General features: G+C 42.2%; 1 long non-coding RNA gene across 1 annotated transcript in view; it reads right to left on the bottom strand.

Moving 5' to 3' along the window:
• The window catches only part of LOC137452722 (uncharacterized), a 30,858-nt gene extending 12,048 nt beyond the window's left edge, over window positions 1-18,810 (bottom strand). The window contains exons 1-2 of the long non-coding RNA XR_010990159.1: window positions 18,578-18,810; window positions 1,208-1,310 (exon numbers count right to left, since the gene is read on the bottom strand). This is a non-coding gene — a long non-coding RNA (uncharacterized lncRNA). The remainder of the gene's footprint in view (window positions 1-1,207; window positions 1,311-18,577) is intronic.
• Window positions 18,811-25,177: the final 6,367 nt, after the last annotated feature.

Below are 25,177 nucleotides of genomic sequence, written 5' to 3'. Positions count from 1 at the left end.
ACTACAAAGTGAGTCAATAAGCTGCAAATATTCATCACTGATGTTTAGTGAGTGAGTATTTGTCCCTCAGCTCAAGTGAAGTCTTGAAAATTTCAGCTTACAACTTATTGCACTTCCATTTCACCATCTGTAAAAGGGGAACAGGCTTCTATACTCCGAGAGGACACGTCAATAATTTTGATGTAGACGTAGGCCAGAAAATGCCTATGGGTCTCTTCCTGGAAACAGCATGGGGGAGAAATGTAAACCTTCCTCGTTTGGACACAGCACTGCTGAGAAACAGACTTTCTGAACATGCAAAGACAGCACAAAATGAAAAAGAGCTAGTTTTCTTCTAAAAGCTTTCTTCAGCTAATGTGTTCTCCTTCTTCCTATTTATAGCATCCTGTTGCTCTGTCATGTTTCTCTGTCCTGAGGTTACTGGCAGGTCCTGTCCTTGACACAGTTCGAGGTTAGCCACAGTGATGTTACAGCAGCCTGCGTGAGGATGATAAAACCCAGATTTGCTTCTCTGTCAGCCACAGCCAAAGTCCAGATGTTGAAAACTGTTTAAGATCATAGGGTTTGTTTCTTGTAGTGACAAGCTGGCAGGAGCTCCTCTCCTTGTTTCTTATCAGAAAGAAGTTAGATGCTTTTAACACAATCTCTCCTTGCTGTTGTCTTAACTGTTCTCTCAGTATCTTTCTGACAAAGATCAAGTCTGAAGCGTCATCATGTCACATTGTAGTTTAGAAAGGAATATTTCTATTAGAAGAGAAAAGTTTTATTCTCTGTTTTTAGGATGCAAGCACAAAGTGGAAAATACAGAAAAAAATGTTTAATTCTCAACTGTGAGTACTCCATAACTGTGAGCTTCACCAGTACCATCTAATGCCTACCAATACTGTATCACATTTCAGGTATCTCTAAGACATAATTGTTCCAATAAATATATACATTTTCCATGTACTATTTATGTATATGGAGTTATGTATAGATTAGCTTTGGGACAAGGGGTTTATAGTAAGTTCCTGGTCTATGACAAAACAGAAATAACCAAGTGTACAGTGCCTTGCTCAGAAAGGAACATCTGAAAGAGATTAGTTTGCTGAAATAACCACTTGTTCTTTCTCTCAGTCAGTTCTAGTCATGAACCTGCAGCTCAGAATTTCATACATATAGGAGACAGTTGTTTAACATAGGGAAAAAAAAACCCAACAGTATTTACCAGCAGGTTGCTCAGAGAAACACACAATGCTGGATGCAGTTTTGACGGTCTTGTTCAGTAAGCAGCTTGGATGCTCCCTGAGGAAGGTCAGGTCCAGAACGCTCTTAAGAGAAAGAGAGATGTGATGGCTATAACTGGACTAGTGACAAAGACATTTCACCTGTAATTGGACAGAAGTGTTCCACCTGCCACTAACTGTGCTGTTTTTCCTCCTGCTCCCAGGCAGTGTGGATCTTGTGATCAATAAATAGACAGAACTGCACAGATCTTTTGCCTTCAAGAAGCACGCAGAGCTGTGCAGGAAATGGAGGTGGAACAATATAAACCCCAGCTAAATGCAGTTAAGACTATGGGCTTTTGGATAAACTGGGTTAAGCTGCCTGAAGAAAGTCACAAGCAACTAGTAACAAGTCTTCGAAATTAAACAGGGAATAGACAACCACACCAGCCAGTAGCAAATGAAGTGATTAGTTGTGTGCAACCATAGCAGCTCACAAACAGCACCTTGGAAGAGAATGAAGTTGCTAAATATAATAGATTAGTGTCACACCTGCTACTGTCTGAATTGCTTTTCTCTGTTTTCGAGATGACATTAACTGTGTTGTTTATAAATAGAATAAACTGTAGAAGTCTTTTGCCTACAAATAGCACACACAATTCTGCAAAAAGCACTTGGTCTGAGCAAAAGAGAAGATGTCTTGTGAAATGGTGAAGAGGGCGGTGATAGTTGGTTGGTGGTTGCTGAGGCTGAAATCGTTCATGGAGCCACAGATGTGTGTCAGCAAAGGTACTAGCTTCTCCACAGACTTGGCCATTATTGCCATCATTCTACACTGACCTGCATGAGGTAGTTCTGCAGGTGAAAGATATGCCTGTAAACCTTGCCATCTCCCTTCCTTGGTTACCATATGTGATCTTGATACTTCTAGTGTCTAGTCACTAGGAAATGCATTTCACAATCATAAACCCAGACAAATATATGCCCTCAAGTGATCTAACCTGCTGGAAGAAAATGAAGCAGTTGAGAAAGTACTGAAATATTTTCCAGCAGGGGTAAGGAGCCACTCCCAGCAGCTGGCACAAACTGCTCAGAAAGAAAAGCAGTGTTTACTTTTAATCTTGTATGTCTTCTTTGTCAGCTCTTTCTGTGATTCTTCTGCTTAGTTGGGTCTCATGTTCAGCTCCACACAAGATGCCCTAATCATTCACTGATAGCCAGCATTGTCAGAAGCCACAAACCTCTTTGAAGCTAAGTTTCTATTTAGCAATACTAATATTTTCCCCAGAATCATGCAAGTGTCTTGATTTGCCTTTCAGCTAGCTGATGCTTCAAGAATGACTTTCTCCTTCAGTAATGTTTGCCTCTTACCCCACTTTGGGGCAGTTCAGAAGCTCATTGTCCCTTTCTCCTCCCTACCCTGTTCAGCCCTGTTGCTCTCTTTTCCCACACTGCAGCAGCCTGTGTTCATGGTCCAATAGCATGAGGCAAGCAACTCAGTGTGCTGCACTCTGCAGCAGCCTTAGAAGACCTTTTACCCAACACAGTAGCTGGCCAGGTCATGCTCAACCATAACTGGAAACTACGCCCAGCCCTCCACAACCCTGCTACAAGCTAAGGAAAGCTGGGCAGCACAGTCTGAGTCAGCTGCACAGCACAGCTGTCTCTCTCAGTAGCAGGCAGATGACACCTGGGCTTTGGGGACATGCATCTGGTTGGGGAAAGAGAGAGGCCTTTCATCTTCCAGCTTTCTGCCTCCTGCAGAATGGTGAGATGAGCTGCAAATGCTGCCTTCATACTGGTGTCAACTTCTTCTTAACCTTTGTCTTGTAGGCATTATACTGTGCTAGAAAAACACTGCATTTGTTTTACACTATAATTCTAAAGGGAGTCAGGAAAAGTTTCCTGAAGAAGCACAGATACTCCTACAATTTAAAGATCTGTAAGAAGTTTCTTACTTGTTGGAACAAGTGCTTTTTCTAGACCAAAGTGCTGTCTATTTTCCGTAGTGTTTTCACTATGATGCAAACAGAAGACACTGTGATCTAGAAAGAAGATAACATTTTTCAACCATTACAAAGCAGCAACCTCAATTCACTATATTAGGATTAAACACAGCTCTTAGGTTATGGCACATGGCCGTATGTGGTAGTTTTAGGCTATGCCTTTAAAGATTTTTTACAGATCTTGAACAGAGAGTAGTAAAAATGTAAATAAATCACTATTGGGTGCAAAAAGGAAAATAAAGATAATTCTAAATCATTAAATGCTCTCAAGTTAGTTAAGGTTTAGGAAACAACAACAGTCAAATAAAATGATCCTGTGCTAAGCAAACTGTCAACATTCTGAAATTAACTTATTCAAAACTAGTTTTCCTTTTATTCAGTCTCCCAGAGGAGTATTTGCTGAAATGTGCAACTTCACAAAAAAGTGTTGCATTGAACTATTTTTCTGCCAAGCTGTTTTAATTACACTTTCTGGCCAATTCTACACTTCTGTAGGTTTCTCTGGTATTTTACTTCACAGATCCTTACATGAAGTATCACATCCTGGAAGTGGAGAAATCTTTCTAGTTATATTGGAATCAGCTGTTCCTAACTTGGAGGTTGGGAAGGTCAGTAGAAGCTCAAGAGCATTTTTGCCTCTTAAAGGCAAATGATCAGTGGCAGTTCTTGTTGCATCCCAAGTTCAAATCCAGATCCTCGGGAGCATCTACTACTTGCAGGCACTTCTCTGAAGGTGACAAAGCTCCCAGCCCGTGGTTGTGTAGCAGCTCTACTCTGTACCATTTGAAGTATGCCTTCAGACTCCCACTAGCAGGCAGGTGATCTGTACTGGAGGTAAACTGAGGCACGGAAGTTGTTACTCCTCTGAGGTGGTAAACAATAGCCTGGAATTCCAGAATTCTAACATTATTAGTGTTCTCTTTGGGAAAAGATTTCCAAATTTGGTATCCCTTCCAGCTGGAATAGAGATGCAGTCATCTCTTCTTTTTAGAGAAGATATGAACACAAGGTGACCAAACAGTAAACAAAAGTCTAAATGTCAGGACATGCAGCAGACAAGACAGAATTCAGGAGACTTGTATCCATCTTCATGCCCTTTAATACCTGGTTGATGTGGGATGTCTGGAAAGCAAACAAGCTCCAGACATATCTGAGCTCTAGTATGTCTCCAGCATGGGACAGCTCAAGCTCCTACAACTGACTGACTGACATCTGACTGGCTGTCCCTTAAGCAGGGCAGAATTTCCTTTAAAAAAAATAAAAATGAAAGGGACCCTGCAGAGGGACCTCGACCGACTGGACAGATGGGCAGAGTCCAATGGGATGTCGTTCAACAAGTCCAAGTGCTGAGTGCTGCACTTTGGGCACAGCAATCCCATGCAGAGCTACAGGCTGGGGTCAGAGTGGCTGGAGAGCTCCCAAACAGAGAGGGACCTGGGGGTACTGATCGACAGCCGCCTGAATATGAGCCAGCAGTGTGCCCAGGTGGCCAAGAAGGCCAATGGCATCCTGGCCTGCATTAGGAATAGTGTGGCCAGCAGGAGCAGGGAAGTCATTGTGCCCCTGTACTCTGCATTGGTTAGGCCGCACCTTGAGTCCTGTGTCCAGTTCTGGGCCCCTCAGTTTAAGAAGGACATCGAAACACTTGAACGTGTCCAGAGAAGGGCAACAAGGCTGGGGAGAGGCCTTGAGCACAGCCCTGTGAGGAGAGGCTGAGGGAGCTGGGATTGTTTAGCCTGGAGAAGAGGAGACTCGGGGTGACCTCATTGCCCTCTACAACTACCTGAAGGTGGTTGTAGCCAGGAAGAGGTTGCTCTCTTCTCCCAGGGAACCAGCACCAGAACAAGGGGACACAGTCTCAAGCTGTGCCAGGGGAGGTTTAGACTCGAGGTGAGGAGAAAGTTCTTCACCGAGCGAGTCATTCATCATTGGGATGTGCTGCCCAGGGAGGTGGTGGAGTCACCGTCCCTGGAGGCGTTCAAGGGGAGATTGGACGTGGCACTTGGAGCCATGGTCTAGTCATGGGGTCTGTGTTGATAGGTTGGACTCGATGATCCTCGAGGTCTCTTCCAACCTTAGTTATACTGTGATACTGTAATATCATTCAATTGATCCCCAAATAGTTGCCTGTAAATGTTTCAGCCTCTAGAGATGTGCCCTAATCAGTGGGTGGGCTCCCAGAGGTCTTCAAGTGGCCTCAGTGCTCCCAGATCCTTAAGTATGGAAGCATCAAGCTATGCCAGAGGTTGGCAGAGCCCAAATAGCCTGAAGCTATGGGTCAGGGTCCTAGGTGACACATCAGTTTCACAGGGCAGACCAGAAATTGAAGACTCCTGGTCTACATAGAGAGCACTATGAAGAAGTGGTAGGGGTCCCTACGGTTTTAGTCTTGCACTATGTTCAGGGAATACAAGCACAATCTCCACAGCCTTGGCAGCAGCTGAGTAGAACAGACATATTTGTCCCTGGTAGAGAAGTGTATCACTACTAAGTTTTTCAGTAGCCCTCCTTTGACTGGGATGTGTCCCTCTCTGAATTTTTCTGTATTTGGAGTACCTACACTGATAAAACTAGTTTATGGTTTAAACCAAGCCTCGCTCCGAGGCAAAAATATACTGATGTAATCCCAAGAGGTCAAGAAACTCATTCGCTGGATGACAGTTACCAAAGGCTCTGTGTGTGGCTGCTCTTTTATCATTTTTAGGCAGGTTCTCTTGCCTTCATAAAGATCACTGCAGCTTCTGCTTAATGCAATGACCTTTACAGAAACAATGGCAGAACTACAGAAGGGCACAGAGGCATTCTTGCCTGCAACTATTTTGGGAGAGTCTTGCAATAGACAAACTCACTAATGTGAAAAATAAAAGAGTAAGATGATGCAAAATAATATCAGCATAATAACATTGGCCATTCTCTGTCTTCAAAACTACATTACTACACTACACAACACTTTCACCATCTCATGGTGGGCTAGGGAAAATGTTATCCTCACAAAGAGAAGGGAGTCACAAACAGAGCTGAAGGGATCTTTTCCCCACAGTGGGGAAAAAAAATAGACTGGATGTCTCAAGGGTTTAATCTCAGCTAGTGCACTGCTAGTTTGGGATTTTACAACGTTTCAAATAGCATTGTAAAATGTTCCACTATGATGTCACTTAATGACATCAGTCAGGATTTGTGAGAGGTCTGTATAAATGCATCATCATTAGACCAGCAATTCAAACCTCTCTCAGAACTGTGAAATTCTGGTTTTGCTAATTTCTTATTCACCAGGTAATGGTTTTCTGTGCTGTTTCATAGAGGAGAACACAAAGAACAAAGCCACAGTCAAATATTCTTTATGAGATTTATAATGACTGTACATGAGATTGAGGATCTTTTACAACTGTTCCATAGCAACAGAAACAGATCTCTGAGGATCTCTGTTTCAGCCAAAACACAGGTCCAGAGTCACCCTATTCGTGTCCCATTTTAGCAAAGCTGCAGTGGGAATCACACTTTCCTCTGCCCGTGGCCACCCACAGGGTTCTGCCCTCCCAGGAGTGAGAGGCTGCTTTGTTAGCTGACTTTCGGCCAGGAAAGGACATTGCCTTACAAAGCAAAAGCCCACTGGCCAGGTCCCAGCAACTGCAGCACTGCTCAGGTTTATGTGCCCTGAAAGGCAGGAGCTGATGTAACTGAGTCTACAATTGCTTCCGCTCCCGGGTGATGTTTTATTGTCTTGTCCATGCTTATGTTGACAGAAGCATACTTAAACAAGGATTAAATATAGTTGTGCCTCAGTGTGACTATTCACACGTACAAGGAAGGTGATGAAAAATACATGAAGAGTGCATTATAGTATTTTACTCTGTAATATATTTTAAAGCTGTCTCCCACTGCTGGTCCCATTTTCCAAATGCAACTGGAAGCTGGGACTTAATTCTCCTCAGCCTTGCATTTAACAGGGGAAAAAACATTGCTATCATGGAAAGGCAGCATTCTGCAACCACAAGGGCACCATTGAGAATCAGACCCAAACAGCAAGATTTTTCACTGAAGTCAAATCAGCTCTGCTGATTTACCCAAACCAATTACCTAGATTTAGTCTTCACTAGAAGCTTTACACACCTCCAGTTTGAACTTCCCAAAGAAATCTGACAGTAAGTGACTTGCAAGCCCACAAATGCGTAACAAAGCAGCTTGCACTTCTCATCTGAAAGCATCTGAAACCGTATTTAGTTAAGGAAAGCAAATTCTTCATTCATGTGAGCTATCCTGAAGAGGATACAAAGCACATCTTGGACAGCTTTTGCCACATATCCATTTAACTGTCACTTGAAGGCGGATTTGTGTTTAATTACAACTACAGTCATTATCAATTCGTGCCAAATATTTTCCTTCCAGCCTTCTGGATACTTTTGATGGTCTTTATCAATTGTGATTAACCAAATCGTTGTTCCAAAACACTAGATACCAATGAACTTGAACAGTTCCTGTTAATAAACACCTTTTTTCCCCTCTCAGTGCTCACAGATTCCATGTAAATAAAACTTCACAGCTGTGCTATACATAGTGATTCACAAAACCAATTCCATTGTCTGCATGCAAGAAAGCTCCATCATTTCTCAGGTAATCAGCAGGGCTTAATTCTAACCTCACATGTACTAGCATTTGGCATTTCTTTTCTCAATTTTTGTCCCATTTTGTTTCTCTGATTGGAGAGGGGTCCTGCCTGAGGACCTCCCAGTACATCACTGTGGGTTGCAGCAAAGTGCAGGATGACTACAGAATGATCCAGACTTACTCCAACAGATTAAAAACATGAAGATAGCATCAAAAACACTGATACCAGGAAAATCCCAGGCAGCTCACCTATTTGGCAAAGAAGGACTCTGTAACTGGGGAAAAAGTCACAGAGGTTAGAAGTTTGAGTGACTTTAAACAAATGTCTCCAGCCAATCACACTATAAAGACAAAAATGACATATTAAAAAACCAAGGCTATTCACAACTCTAGAGCCTTTGAGGAAACAAACTCTAGTGACAAGCAAATCAGGGATGTTTGTTGCTGCAAGAGATAATATGAAACAGATTTCAAGATGTCCTGATTGTAATATAATGAGGAAGGCACTGGGTGACCTCAGCAAGACAATGACATTGTTAAACACAGACCCCTGAACAAATGGCTATGCCAGTAAATGCTGTAAAATGTCTCAGATGCAATCAGCTCCCTGGTTGTAAGAATACTTCACTCCTAGGTGACAGAAGGTTTGCTGATCATCAATTTGTCACAAAGATGCAATTTTAAAACTTAAACCAAACATGGATTTTTTTTAAACCCAGAGTCTTAGAGACCTCCTCCTTTAATGTAAATGAGTGAGTCTAAAATGCTGCTAGTGAGGAGTGCACATAACAATACTTAGATGGGAGAAACTGCACCCAGAAGGCGTTATGAAAGTAAGAAGCTTTTGGGTAACATAAAATAGGGCTTCTCCATATGGAACCACACACAAAGACTAAGAAGATAACTTTAAGAGTTTAGCTATCAATGCTAAGTACTTTGTGTTTTGGAGAAATTATTTTGTGAGACATTTTCAGATTAGGATCAAAATTACCTATAAAAATCCTCTGGCTTACCCTGGAGGGGGGGAAACTAAGCAAAAATCAGGAGAGCAAGATAAAAATGCCCCTTGTTATCTTCATGATTTGACTTGGTTAGCAAACCATTATCATTAACATTCAGAGATACTGAATATAAATATGAAATTAGCACAATGAGCACAGAAGTCATTCTTAAAAGCCAGTAAGTCATAGTTGAACAACCCCCCCTCAGCAGATGTGCATTACAGTACTCTCACCTTGGGTCCGTGAAATACCTAGAAAAAAACCTAATACCTGCTGCATGCAGTCAAAAATAAAATGAAATATTTAAGCAGCAGTTCACTGCTGAAATGAAATATTAAGCCATTCTTTAGTACCATGTAGTTCAAGCAGGTGGAGTTGCCTAGTAAAAACCAAAAACTTCAAAATGAATTGCCTGCTCCTCTTTGGTTGAAACAAACCAACCATGCCAAAAAGTGGGGGAAAAAAGCAAACCAAACCCCAGACATTTCAGCATGATTCCAATGGCCAAGAGCAAAGCACAGGAACCTAGAACTTGTAAAAGGAGAGGGGACAGGATAGAAAACCCAGTGGTAGCATATTTCAAACAATACGCTAGGCTCATGTGTATCAGCTCCTCTGTGGGATGAGGCATTAGGAGGCAATTATGGCTGGATCATAAAATAACAAACTAACTCTCATGGCAATTACAAGACTTTTTCTCCAAAAATCTCAGCACCCATGAAATATCACCTGGTAGTTAAAACTGCATTTGCTAATTGATCACAGAAGAGATAAGCTGCTGAGGGGGAAAAAAACAGATCTCACAAATGTATCTTATTTAGAAGGAAAACAAAAATTACTTTCATATCTTGATTGATAGACACTGCAGTAACTATATGATTTCTTACCAGGAGGAAGGGGAAAGGCAAGGGAAGGAGAAAGGGGATGTTCAATCTAAATGTATACCATTGGCTTGCTTTATCTATAATATTCCAGACCAGAAACAAACTAGGCTAGCTTCATTAGAAAGTATAATGCCAATGCTGAAGCTTCCATGATCAATATTATGTCTAGAATATATGATTCATAGCTGGTTTTAAAAGACAAACTGCATAAAAACTATTAAGTTGTTTAGTCTAGACTGTAAATATGAAATAACAGCAACAGACCGAGGTGAGATCATGCAGATCATAAATACTTGCTCCCAGACTAACCCTCGCATAGGATTCAGCACTGTCAAGTTTACAGAATGTGTATTTCCCCATCCATATCTCACAAAACACCTAAGATTGCCCTAGACATCTATATGAAATGCAAACCAGCCTGGTTCTCCTTCCTATATACAACATAGGAATACAAGATGGTAAAAATGTTTTGAAAATCCACCTTGAAAGCAATAAAAAATTGGTAGGCAGAACTTACAGGCATCTATTGGGATTTGGTCCATTCAGAAGATTTAAGATGGTCATGAGGAAGCTACTCTTGTTGCTGCTCTTTGTAGGAAATAAAATAGCAGTCTTAAAACCATGAACCCAGGCAGCAACTTCCACTGCATATTGCTGGGAAAAACTATTAGTACAGTATCTGACAGACTTGACAGATTCTGTGAGAACAGTGCTAAGCAAACTCTCCAAAAGGGACAAAAGTGAGGGGATACCTCATGAAGAAGACACAGCAGAAACACAAAGTTTATGTAGAAGTTTTGAGACAGATAGTATAATCTTGTGAAATGAAAATAAGCCAAGAACATTCCAAGGGAATAATTCACAGCTTCACGGGCTGCATTGGGTTGGAAGGGATCCTCAAACGTCATCTTGTCCAACTCCTCAGCAGTAAGGGACACCACCAACTAGATCAGACTGCCTAGGGCCACATCAAAAAAACACAGCTCAGACCTGAATGGGAAATGGTGTATCTTCCCTTCTTTCAGTTTCTTTCTGTTCAGGTGAGGCCACTGTTGACATTCAGACTCCAAACCATCTTTGTGAGATCAGGTTTTTATTCCCAGCTCTGCTGAAGAACTGCTGCATCATCTTGAGCAAGTCACTTTTCCTCTTTGTGGCCTCAATTTCTGTCTGTCCACAAGGGGTATTAGGATAAATCATACTCACCTCTGCAGAATTTATTACACTTTGAATTGTAAGGCACAGACTGAGTCTTTCTGCATGTTGGTGTAGACACAAAAGCAATCCTATTCATGTCTTGCTGTTATTCAGAGCATTTTATTCTGTGCTGTGCCCCTGTATTTGTGCTTAGAGCCTGAACGGCAAGTGCCAGTACACTGGGATGAAAGCTAATCTCTCAGCATTGCCAGCCCGCCTAGAACTCACAACACCTAGCATCACATTAAAACCTATGTTCCTCCCTCTCTCCCTCTGCCTTGCACACACGTGCCCACTAACCCACCTGTCTGCACCAGGCTGACAGCCAAAGGAAGTTCCAAAAAAGCTGCTGAATTCTTCTGGGATTATCTGAACTGTATCTGTGAGAGCTTCATCTCAGGAATTTTATTACAAGCACAAGGGTTTCTGAGTGCACAAACTGCAAGTTGCCTACTGAACAGCCTGTCAAAAATACAAAAGGAATCAAAAGGGTTTGTGAGACCCCATCCTAGAAGTGTAGTGCATTCTCCATCTAAGAGTTGATCCGCTTCAAGCAATGAGACACGTGTTCTGAAGACATAAAAACTACGTCTCCAGTGAAAGGGATCCATACAAGGACAGTGGATGTGGAAAACTGATGCAAACACCAAACCAAAGTCTCTTCCTCAGTACTGCAAACTGTGCTTTAGAAAATAACCCTACACTAGCAAATGGAGTGTGTCCCACCCACCTCTACTATTCTTATGATCAGTGAAGGAATCTAGTGTCATTATCACTCTTCCATTGTGTCATCCTCAGCTCTTGGCCTAAAGACTGTCCATCAGTATCCTTCAGGAAAGCTACCAGTAATCCTACCCTATACACATTCCTGATATACAGATCTGAACCAAATTCATACACAGCTTAGAAATATCTAGGACAATTTCTACTATAATGAATTCAGCACAGACTTCCCAGCTACTCTGCAATACAGAATTAAGAACAGAAGACCTTTGCACAGGGCTGCTTCGAGACAATTGTTGGCCAAGAAGCTGTTCATAGAACTGTTACAGACCTAATAGCAAAGATGAGAGGAGAAAAATCCTTTCTATCACATAAAAGGTCAAAAATAAAATAGACAGTTTATATTCTTCCCCTGCAGTTTCTCTCTGTTCAGGAAACACCGAATGACCTTGACAACCAGGCTCCAGACCATAGTTGTGAGATCAGGTTTCCATTCCCAGCTTCTGTTGAAGAATTGTAAGACTTAAGAAGCCTCTGCTGTTGCACAAAGATTGAATTTCATTAACATGAAACAAACAACCCAGGGTTCTGAATGCTGCAAAGCAGATCAAAAGGTTAATTCTTCCATTGATGGAACAAGAAAGAGCTTTTAATCCTTCAGCATACCCCCAACACTGACAGTAATAGGGGATTGTGAGTTTGCCAGTGGCAGGCTGAAAGGTGATAGCATTAGCCACTTAGAAGAGAACTGGTATGAGTCCTGCCGGGTGACAAACATCTGATAAAGCACTTCCACTGACAAACAGCAGAACGCATAAAACACATGAAGATTTCATTGCCAGAGTGCAATATTCTCAAACAGAAATAATAGCTCTCTGAAAGAAGCTTTGTGCTGAGAAAAGAGCCCCACTGGGCTTGGGTTACTCTGTTGGCACTCCATCAGTGTCTACAAGATTTCATCCCATGCAGACAAAGCCTGGTTACAGGCTGCCTTTTTCCTATTTTTCTTTTTTCAGAAGGGATGCAAAATTGCCAGAGTGTTTTTTAAGACCTGTCTATTAGTTCTAGAGGTATCCCCACAGGGCTTTTGTCAAAGTTGCAGAAACACTTTCTGAAGGTTGAAAGACCTTAAGCTCATCTCTCGCTCACTTGAACACAAGCAAACAGAAGAGTTTCCTGCTGCAGTAAAGGCTTGAAAGAACATTGCTTCTTCTTTGGATAATTTTCTATAAACATAATGCCATTTGGAAGGGTTTTTTTCCATGGAGAACTGGGGCTTTCAGAATTGCCAGACTTAGAATATTCCTGCTTCCCCCCCGCTGCCAAAGATGAAAATATTAAACCTTTCAGCATTCTCAGAGTGAAACCTTAGCTTCAAATCCACAAAGCTGAAGCACAGTATTTTGCTTTATCTCAACACAACATCAAGCCACATCTTCTTAAACAAGTCCATGACTCCTGCCTACATTCTACCCTGGAGACTGAACTCTCCAGAAGTCTACACCTTCTGTGAGGCATGGTGACCTCCCCACTTCCGTAGTACAGGTACCATCAAGTTCAACAGGCAGATCCAGGGACTGGAAAGAACTCTCTAAAACCATTTTATTGCTTGGAAAAAAAATGTTCAATCATTTTAATTTCTTTTTTCCCTCAAGGAAAGCTGTCTGCAAAAAGAAACTTAGCTAATCTGTTTGGTTGAAAATCTCTTTCTCCAACAGGTGTTTCTTTTAGAATTCCCATTAGAGTCCTGGATTTATTTTGTTACTTCTAGCAAAATAAATGTTGTTATTTTTAGCTCATATTATATAAATTCTGTTTAGATATGACTCTTAACTGTTAAGCTGTCAGAACAGCTGGGGGACAGGACAGAGGGGAATTCTGCTTTAACAGTATGTCAAGCCATTGGCACACAGAATATTTATATCTCACATAGCAGTTTGGAAATCAGTTTGGAAGCTTCCATTGGGCTTACTGAGAAAGTGCTTCTGCACTTAATGTGTGGTGTATGTGGCTGCTTCTGCTCTATTACACTCCAAGTTCTCTACTTGACCATGCATGTGATACCACACACAGAGGAGTGTGGTCTTTGCAAACTGCACTTTGTCAATACAGCAGATGTTGCCATCTGCTTCGTTGTCTTTTTTCTTTTTAAGCACTAATTCTTGCAAAGTAAAATATTAGTGCATCTGCTGTCTGCCAGCCTGTGAAAAGGCAGAGAAGAGGGAAGTTCTTACACAATAGCTTTTAACCTCCTAGCTAGGTCCTTTCTAGCTTTTAACCTTGGAGTGAGCAGGAGGGACAGCTCCAGTTCAAAAAGCTTCAGAGCACTCTGTCCACAGATGCCTTTCAAACCATTCCTTGAACCTGGGACTGCTAGACTGCATTGTGTCCTAGCTCCCACCGCTACTATCTTCACTATATTCCTCAAGCCAAAGGCAGCAATCACCAATAGAGTCTATTGTGCATATTAGAGAATCATTTGGGTTGGAAAAGACCTGAAAGATTATCACATCCAACCATAAATGCAATGGTTCAATTTGATAAACAATTCCAGCACAGAAACCACAACTGGCTGTGAGACTGCTGTGGAGAGCACCTTCCATGTCACTACTTGTGTTCAAAGGGATCTCGCTGGGGACTGACCCTTCATTTTCAGATATAATTCACTTGTCAAATATGTCATTTCCCAGTGGAAAGATTTCTTAGCTAGATCAACCTTCACACTGCTAGGCTCAAACAAACAGGGATGAGAAGCAGAGATTCTAACCATAAAAGGGGTTGAGGTCAAGCACAGTGGCTGATAATGCCCCAAACTGCGCTGGGTATCTTACAGTACTGGCCTTCTGCACCAGAGGTCTCAGCAGTACCTCACACCAGGTACAGCACGGGAGCAGGAAGTAGTGAAGGAAATCAGACAGGAAACACTAAGAATACCTCAACCTATCAGATAGGATGTGGGCATGGCAGGGCCAGTTGCTCCTGATGAACCACAGGAGAGCTCTGGTTGCCTCCTCTTTGTGGCAAGTACTGTTCTCATGGAAAGATCTCAGCATGAAGAATGACAAGAGAAAGGTATTCTTGCCACGCTGAGTATACAGCCATCCCACTGACTACTGTACAGCACAGAAGTATGTCCAGCATTAAATTAGCTACCTTGAGCACAGCATGCAGTATTGATCTCACAGAGCAGAGGTCAGAATGGGAGCAAAACCCAGCTAAGGAGCTGAAGGAAATGAGCTTATGCTGGGCTCCCTGCTGCACTGGACCAATGGCAAATTGAGGCAGTTTAATCCTAGCTTGGATCCATCTCTGAACATGTCACTCATGTCAGGGCAGTGTAAACATATCTTGGCTGAGGTACACCCAAAGGACCCAGATGCACACCTGATTCGCATTTTCCTTCCACAGCTCCTCCTAGGCCACACTACTTGCCCCACAAGACAGAGCTCTGGCACAAGTATGTCTGGCAAGTTAAGTTTCCCTCATATGTTTGCAGACATGTCTCTGGGTCTTGGGAGCCTTGCAGGCTGATTTTACCATACTAGCTTTTATTAAGCAGAGCAGAGATCTATACCACTTCTTGGTCCAGGGTAGTGCCGTTGCGTCATGAACTGTACATCTCACTCTGTTGAGGAGTGTGTACATACCCTAAGAAACTTATTAAAGGGGATCTCACACAGCACATGTGATACTGGTATTCCTGGTGGGTTGTTTATTCATTCATGGAGAGCCATCTTCTAGAGTTGAAGCTCTCAACAGCTGGAAGCCCTAATGTCCTTGAGTTGTCCAGGCCAGTGTAGTAGGTTATTTCTCCAACCCTAAATCTGGCCAAATGGCAATTTTTCAAGTAAAGGCATCATTAACTAGAGTAGACAGTGGGGAAAATATTATTTGTGCCAATAATAACAAAACCTGGGTACCTAGTGCTAGTCTCTAAATATATGTGAAGGGCTTCCACATAGTAGTGGTTAAGAATTCCTTGCAGCAGACTTCTCAAAATATGAATGTAGGTTTAATGTTAGTTTCTGACCTGAAAAATATTGACCTCAGACTGAAACCTCACAAGCAGAATCAAAACCAAGAGCACAGTATTCACATCTTGCTGATGAAGTATTCATGTCTGGACATTTCCTCTTGGCTAGTGAACCCCCAGTAAAAGTGTTTCATAAGGCTCCCAAGCAATAGCACTACAGGCCTTTCACTGATTAATCCCTACAGGAGTTTGAAGGACACTATCAAAGAATTATAAAAATTACAAGCCTTATTAATTAACTTCCTGCCTATATGTCTGCCAAAGGATGGATAATCTTCTTCATTCCTTTTTCTGGGGTTTGACTCATCCAGTTTTAAAATGGATGAGGACATCCTATTTTATTGCAAAAGAGCTCTAATAAATGTTCATTTACAGCTCTGGAGAGTTAATTCCAATTCCGAGCTGCATCTACAGGACTGCAGCCATCAACTAGAAACCAGTAAAAGACATTTGCACTCAGGAGCAGCTATGCCTCTTTCCATGGTATTCGCCTCTTTTACTCTTTGCCCTTCTTCCTTTCTGATACCATCTACAGGAAAACAGGATCTGTTTAGCTGCTCATCTGCTCCTGCTGCATAATCCCCTGCAACACACTGCTGGCAGCTGCGGGGATAATTATGTGACCAGGAAGGTTCTGGCAGCAGATAGTGCCCAGTGGCAGGAACAAATGAACTTGAAAAGAATAGTTTATTTCCATGCAGAGTCCTTCTAGAAAGACAGAGGAATGCTGAGAAGTCAGCAGGAAGGAATGTCTCTTCAAAACCACAGAATTTGCAAGCATTATCCCAAATCCAGCTCTACCCAGCACTGTCACAGCACTTTGACCAGGCCATTTAACTTTGTCACATCTCAGGCTTCTCAGACACAGAGACGAAGCCCTCCTGACAAGGGTGTTCTACTTCCATCTCAATTCAGGACTTGTAAGATGGGCACTGCTAAAGCATTCTCAGACTCCCAGAACTAGGTTTAAATGTTATTAAACTTGGAAGACATCTGAATTCCTTAACAGAATGTGCTTCCAACAGGGCTCCGTGTTTTCTTAAAGGGTCTTTGTATGGTAATGTGACATTTTACAGCCTACATGTAGGCAATTATCTTGGAAAGAAAAATGACCACTTTTTTGGGGGGGGTTTTTTTGAGAAGAGGCTTTGATTAAAACACATTACTGGGGGAGCTTGTATGTAAGGATGGAATGTGGCCACAAAGCTTATGCAAGAACTGGAGCTCTTATTAAATGTACTAAAATTAAGGAGTTTGAGGTTGCCGTAGCTAGAGGCATACAGACCACACCAGATTGACATCAACTGGAACCAGTGAGGTTCTGATGTGCCTGTAAAGAATTTCTCAGTATCTCCTAGAAATTCTTCCACAACTAGACTGCTGCACACCAACATGATTCTAAGGGAATGTCAGAAAATAATAATTAAAAGGAATGCTGTTGCTGCTTAGCATTTCAAAGCTGCTTGGACTACTGTGTAAACAGGACAGGCAGAATTAAACATCAGAAATACCTGGTGATATTTGTTAGTAATTCTTATCGTCCTCAAAAAGGAAGCTGTTGCTCCTTGCTCCTGCAGCAATGAAGTCAGAGGAGAAGGAACAGGCCTTCCAGACAGAGGCAGTACAAAACAGGCACATCATCTCTGTCCACACAGCACCTTTGCTGTGTGAGCAGCAATACTTGTTTTGCTCTAAATCACAACCAGCACTACCCGTCCCACATACAGCATTTCTGTGTGCTGTATGCACCATGGCATTGCCTGCTCAGGACACAGGTGATCAGTTATATTCCCAGATTATAAAGATCTGACTAAACAAGACCTCAGGAAGCTTGGTAACCTCCACACCAGGCACATACAGCTTTTATTCACAACCACTCCTACCAAACTCATTTGGTTTTCCACCTACATTCTTTTGGTTGTAACTTGACATTCATGTACCGTTCCCATACTCAACAGTTACATCAACAAAAGAATACATTTAGGTCCCTTCAAACACTTTCTTCAACCACTCCCTCCTTCCATACTTTCTCTTGCACATAACAGCTACATTTATGAGTTCATGGTTAAGCGTGTTTGCCACAGGGATAAGGAGGTAGGGAGACAGGTTGAGCAGCAAACTGAAAAGGCACAAATAAGATGTTTTTAAGATTCAACAGTTCAATGTCTGTGCTTTTCAATCAACGTGTTCTCCATCTGGTTCCTTTGGTTTAAGGTCCAGGAGATTTGAAAAATACTAGAGACTTTATTTAAAAGCCAGTCCCTTTCTGGGATTTAGGCTAGTCCCACATGAACGCAAATTGCAACCAGTTGTTTGTAAATTAAAGGGGACTAAGAGAAGACAAATTCAAAAATCAGGATTTTAAAGGAGTTATTTTTCATTTAGAATGAAAATGCAGCCAGCTTCTGGGCAACTTTGCTTGTAAGTAATAACTTGAGTCAAGTACAGTAACTTATTAATTCCTTTTCCTTCCACCCTGTATTTCCTGGATTTTCTGTTTCTTAGCCCTGCAGATAAAGTGTGAGCCAGAGAACAACCAGTACCACTCCTCTGCCAAGAAAGTAAGCTGCTCAGCTTCATTATGGAATCATTTGTTTCTTCCTGTGCATCCAAAGAGCAAACCAGGTTGACAGAACAAGGACTCCAGTGGGGAGCAGTAGGCTGCTTACGCAATTGCCCATTACCAGAGAGTCTGTCAGAGCAATGAGGTGTTTATTCTACTGGAAAGCAAATTGGGTCTGGTAGTGCTTAAACCTTCCAGCTGAGTCACCCCTAACATAAGAAATCTATTCCCCTAACAGCTTTGGGGTTTTGGTCTAGTTTTTGAAGGAAATGAGCCAATATCTTCATACTGTTACACTTCTCTTACAAAAACCTGTTGACCAGTTCCAACCAAACCCAACAGACAGTATAGGTTTCTTACCAGTATTGTGAAACCAGCCAGGCAGAGAAATGCAGTGGTGCCACTCCCGAGCAACAGGCAGCAAGTAGCCTCTTTTCAGACAAAAGGGTTTACAGAAGAGTCCTGCACCAAGACCTCTAGAAAACCTGGTTTCACTGGTTCCACTGCTGTTGGAAAAGCTTATTTGACCTTATATAGTCAGGAGAGAGATAAAAAAGCTGTTAGAGACCCCTGTTATTGTAAGAAACATATAGTAGAGCCTTTTCATAAACTGATCAGAGTCCATCACAAGTTAATTTGTGTTTCTTATCCCAAAAGTCCATTGGAAAGACCCTCTCAGAATGTCACTGTTCTGATTGTCAGAAGTCTGGAAATTAGAAAGAAGTTATCTTTTTCCCTTCCCTTTTCCCTTTTCCCTTCCCTTCCCCTTTCCCTTTTCCCTTCCCTTTTCCCTTCCCTTCCCTTTTCCCCTTCCCTTTTCCCTTCCCTTCCCATTTTCCTTCCCTTTCCCCTTCCCTTCTCCCTTCCACTTCCCTTCCCTTTCCCTTTTCCCTTCCCTTTTCCCTTCCCTTTTCCCCTTCCCTTTTCCCCTTCCCTTTTCCCTTCCCTTTTCCCTTCCCTTCTCCCTTCCCTTTTCCCTTCCCTTCTCCCTTCCCCTTCCCTTCCCTTTCCCTTTTCCCTTCCCTTTTTCCTTCCCTTTCCCTTTTCCCTTCCCTTTTCCCTTCCCTTTTCCCTTCCCTTCCCTTTTCCCCTCCCTTCCCTTTTCCCCTTCCCTTTTCCCTTCCCTTCCCTTTTTCCTTCCCTTTCCCCTTCCCTTCCCTTTTTCCTTCCCTTTCCCCTTCCCTTCTCCCTTCCCCTTCCCTTCCCTTTCCCTTTTCCCTTCCCTTTTCCCTTCGCCTTCCCTTTTCCCCTTCCCTTTTCCCTTCCCTTTTCCCTTCGCCTTCCCTTTTCCCCTTCCCTTTTCCCTTCCCTTTCCCTTTTCCCTTCCCTTTCCCCTTCCCTTTTCCCTTTTTCCTTCCCTTTTCCCTTCCCTTTTCCCTTCCCCTTTCCCTTCCCCTTTCCCTTTTCCCTTCCCCTTTCCTTTTCCCTTCCCTTTTCCCTTCCCTTCCCTTTTTCCTTCCCTTCCCCTTCCCTTTTCCCTTTCCTTCCCTTTTCCCTTCCCCCCTTCCCTTTTCCCCTTCCCTTTCCCTTTTCCCCTTCCCCCTTCCCCTTCCCTTTCCCTTTTCCCCTTCCCCCTTCCCCTTCCCTTTTCCCCTTCCCCCTTCCCTTTCCCTTTCCCTTTTCCCCTTCCCCCTTCCCCTTCCCTTTCCCTTTTCCCCTTCCCCCTTCCTTTCCCTTCCTTCCCTTCCCTTCCCTTTCCTTCCCTTCCCTTTCCTTCCCTTCCCTTTCCTTCCCTTCCCTTCCTCTTTTTATTCTCACATCTGCATTCCCCATACTCCTCAGTGGGTTTCCAGAATCTCTGCCCTCTCACCCTTGGCTTACAGAGGCTAAACCAAATGAACTCTATTAATCTCCTTTGTATTCTAAATTCTCCATCCCCATCATCATCTGTTCTGCTTTAATTCTTCTCTCCTGAATGGGCTTGCTCAGAACTCTACCCAGGCATGCCTTGTACATTACTGCTAGCACTTTATTTTTTCTGTCACTTGCTTGATACAAGTCCTAAGATTGCTCTTACATTTTTTATGGTTCTATAACACTGATAGCTCACTGATATCCTGCATCTTTCTCCTCCTTTGTCATTTCCAACTCATGAACTTGAAGCATGTCCCAGAATCTCTGGTTAACTATTGTACACACGATCTTAAAACTTTGAAATATTAAAAATCAACCTGTTCCTCACACTGAGATCATTTAAAGTCATTTGTTCTTTCTGTACCATATCCCAGATGGTCATCTGATGGTATTTCCCTCCTCTGGGCCACCAGAAATTCATCAGCATAAATTTCATTTTGTATCAATATCCTAAGGAAAACTATAAATTGGATTGGTCCCAGAACTGATCCTTCAGAAGCTCCATCACTAATCTCCCTCTAAGCTGGTTCTTCCATCACAATAACTTTTTATCCCAATTTTAATGGCTATACAGTCCGGTTAATCAGTCTCCCTCTCTTGCAAATTTTTGCATATTCAAAGATTTGTGCACTTTTCAGTCTTTCATTTCATTCCATGACGAATTACTCCTATATATTAACACTTACAATAGTTCCAGTCTGTATCTGAAGAACTACATCAGTCACACTGGCCAGTTTTACATTAATAGGATCCAGCACAATCTCCTTGCCAGCCGCAGATGACAATTAACATTTTTCACCTCCACAGCTATTGATTGTGCAGTACAGGCTAAGAGGACCCTAAGGCTTGCATTCAATGGGAGTGATTGTTATTGGGGAAGAGTGTTTCCATCTCAGCACTCCTTCTCCATAGCTTCATTACTGTCTTATCTAACTGCAGCCAGAGCCAGCTGCTCATCTCTTCAGGGCAACTGAAAGCTATGAGATTGTGATGGCTTCAATTAATATTAGCCAGCCAAGAATGGGGTGGCATTCACAGAATATTGGGACTTCAAACTCTCACCGGCGTTCCTGATGTTCCCCTAGCTCTGTTTCTATGGCATCTGAGAAAGAACGAGCAGGGAACAGAGCACAGGCAAAGCATGTGACAATACAAAAATGAAAGCTGAAAGGAAACATACATAAAGGGCATGGATAATAAACAAACTAAATAAAAGCAGAATTACTTTCAATATTCTTCAGTGTCATTCAGCTTCAAGAGTCCTAGGAGATGCTTACTAAGGATTGTTGATCCAGCCTCCTAAACAGAGTAGTAATTTTTGAGGTTATTATGCCTGTTATACATAAGATCAGTTATCTTGCTCAGAAAGAGAATAAACTCTTCTCAAACTTCTACAGAGAAAGGGGAAAACATAAGGCTGGTCAGACTTCCTTTAATAGCATTCTCCATTAACTAAACACATACAAGTATTCCTCTCAGTTGTTGTTGGGAATTCACACAAGAAGTAAAATTACAAGGATCTATCTTTAATACTTTTGGACAACACCAGACTGCTCAGAGGCTGGGACTGAAAGGCACTTTTTTCCAACAATCAATAAGCACTGATTTCTCCAAAATTGCTCTTAGAATCCAGCTTTTATTTCAAACCCAGAAGCTGACTACTATCTCTCTGTGCAACAGGAGCTGTACATGCATTCAGGAATTAAATGCTGACATTCTGGTAAACTCCCATTTGGTACAGGGTTTCAATGATCAATTCATTTGGGATCATAATCAAAACAGCTTTTTCCTTAACAGGAAAACACATGAAAGGATGCTCAGCTCCTCCACAAAACACAATCCTCTCTATAGAGGAGAGAATGTTTTTAATTTATGGCCACAAGCCATTTACATTGTCCAGTCACTTGCAAGGTCACCAGACTTAGCTTTAGCCTAAGTAGCACTTAACTGTGACCACTGATGAAGTCAGGATATTGACCTCTATGGACTACTAGTATGGACCAGGTATGACTGGCTTTATGTTCTTCTATTTACATTATTAAACTCAACACTTTCTCTGCAGACACAGCAGGCTCCATCCCAGTGCAGCAGGAGCACCATTAATGCCGGAATGCTGTAATACAACTGTACTACATCAACAAAAAGCTTCCTTGAGATCAAAGACGGCAGAGTCGCAAACCCGATTTGGTTGCGTTGACAGAGTTACACTGATTGTCTGAGAAATTAACACACTTGCAACTTAAATAAAACCCTCCAACTTACGTTCTGTAGAGAGCCTGATTAATATTTTATGGTTTATTACCATTCTTTCGGTAAATAATTCAAAAGCATAGCTCAGCAAGGCACACGGGAAGTCCAGAGTGTCAGGTCAATTAGCTGTTTAAGCATTATGCAGAATTTCAAGCGTTTGTTTCCAATCACACAGTATAGCTCTTATGACCAGAGAACAAGAGGAACTGAGGTGGGCTAAATATGCTCCTTTTTTTTTTAATGAACTTAAATATTTGGGATGAATACCCCAAGGGATAGACATCTCCCTGTCACTGAAGTTCTTGTACCAATGGTAGTTCTGAGGCAAAAGCCTGTGCTGCTGTGTTTTAGCTGAGAAAAATTAAGACATGTAACCGAGGACTTGATTTCTGTATGCCTTTATCATCATTAGGTGAGCAAATTGTCTAGCTACAGAAGCAACTACTCTGTTAGGGATCATTTAACAATCTCTCCCAAAATTTGTGGGCATTTTGTAATTTCAGAGAGTGAGAAAACAGTTGTTTGCTGATGCATTCCAACTCCCTGGCACTGCGAGATTGTTCTCTGTTGTATGCTTCCAATTGATCCCTCCAGACCACTGAAGCTTTTAAAGTCCTATATATAAGGTACAATGTCTCCCTTTGAAGGCTGCTTACAACATAGCAGAGCTCATCAGGAAAGACAGGCAGCACAAGTATTACTCTTCTTAATTGAGTCTAGCTTCTGCACAGCTCTTCCACTCCGAAAACAGTCCTGCTCTTCTAAGAGCTGTATATACATAGCATTCTGGTATGTAAACACCCTCAACACACTTAGCTGCTCTTACTTACTCCACTGGTTTCAGCATAACCCTGGGTGCTCCAGTTTGGGCCCATGAAATGTTTCAGCATTTCATGGGCAGCAAGATCTGTAATTACTCAGTTTTCCTTAATGACTGTGTGGTAGTCCCCTCATTTCCCCTCAATCCTTGATTTCTTCTTTCATAACATATGCACACCTACCCACCTAGCACCAAAAACTGAATAAATAATCTGGAAGCAGTGTCATCCTTCAAAGCCACAATTAGGCTCCAGCCATTACTTCTAGGTGCTATTTAATGTTCTCCTGTGCAACACTTCCCTTTGTCATTGCCTTGTCCTGGAAGGAGGCAACTTTGCCTTTCAAGTTGAAACCTGAAGAAGCCTGTCAATGAGCATTGGATACAACAAATTATCTTGTTTTAAAATGTCTGCTGACCCTCACACCATCACAATCATCCGAGCTGAGCCTAGGGACTCTCCTCTTAGGCTTGTCTTTGCAGTCAGACAAAAGCCAGGGCTAAACTAGTAAGTGTGTTCCACAGCAGTCTGGAAACTCCTGCATCTTCCACATTTCAAAAGCAAGAACCTCTTTATTCCTATCCCAGTGATAGCACTTCCTTCCTTCAGCTTTCTGCTGCTTCTACAGAGATCAGGGATGAAAAAGCATTAGTCGTATAATGATTTTGTCTGAGATGCCACAAACACATTAATGTAACCTATGCCTATGCTGAATGGGATGGCCCTGCTCACCTCCACATCACTAAATACTCTCACTACACCTTGGTGTAAGAGCCCATGCAGATACACAGTGAGCTAGATCACTGATCTGCCAGAAAGAGGAAGAATAAAGAAAGCTGTGGCAAGGCAAAACAAGGGGAGATGAAAAGGAGACAGAAGAGAAAGTAAAAGATTGTGGGGAAGGAAATTAGATGAGTTTCCTGGTTTAGTTTATGTGGACAAATACTAGTTTCTTATCAAAGGAGAGACAGAAACACTTCCAGAAACATGAGATGATTACCACTCTTCACGACAAGCATGGGCCTGAACTAGCTTGAACTGGTCACATAACCACAGCTCATAGCTGAGACCTACCATTTACCTCAGGGTTCTGGCATCCAGAGGCAAATGGACTGACATTACAAGTAAGAAGCAGGAAATGTATTTAAAACAATGTTGATTATAGAAAAACCTGATGAAAGAGAATTATCCATACCAAAAATGAATGCTTTCAGGTACATCAGTATAAAGACAAGCTGACAATACCAATCACTGACTAACTAGAGTTTCCAGAAATACTTTGAGCAAGAAAAGCACACAGACCTCATACCCTCTGCATTCCCAGGGACAGTGTATCTTGCTCTCCAAAATATTAGGCATAGCCCATAGCCTATGACTAACCTGGAAGTGTGATGGTGTGATAAAGTAATTCACACAGGTACTTCTAATACCTGGCATTTCTTCCTTTATTCCAAGGGGCTCTCAGAGCTCTTCACACAAAGACTGAATTATAGCTCACAACAAGCTGATAAAGTACAAAACAACCCTACTGCACAGTTGGAAAAGAGAGGCACAGAGTGTGCTCTCTGCAGCATTAGTAAAGTGGTAGCATCATGTGAGTTATCCACCCATATCAAAATGTAAGATCTTTAATATCAGATTCATTCAGCACCAGCAGCAGGCATGGTGGCAGTTACCTCCTCTGGCTGTTTCAGTTTTTGGGTGGACAGACTTCCTGCCACTCTGAAATGGCTGGCTCCATCTGCCACCTCTCAGGCCAGCATTTTAAATACTGGCAAAACAGCGTTATCTATAAGGTACACAAAGTAACTTCATGATCCAATGTTTATGCTTTCCTCAAAGGCAAGTCCTGAAGAGAGATTTGTTTAGCTACTGAAATGTCACTGAAATATGGAGCCTTCCAGGCAATCTCTGATTAGCTCAGGGAGCAAGATGAAGAGAAAACAAATGCTGTTATGAGAACCTGTATATTTTCCCTTTACTACTTGCAGAACAGTATGACAAGCCACGCATCCTTTGGCAAACTGCTTTCTGCTTT

Source organism: Melanerpes formicivorus, unplaced genomic scaffold (assembly GCF_026170545.1).
Source record: "Melanerpes formicivorus ecotype bairdi unplaced genomic scaffold, bMelFor1.0.p_v2 SCAF_58, whole genome shotgun sequence".
NCBI lineage: Eukaryota > Metazoa > Chordata > Aves > Piciformes > Picidae > Melanerpes > Melanerpes formicivorus.
Note: the sequence above shows the minus strand (reverse complement) of the source record. Positions and strands in the feature narration are given on the sequence as shown.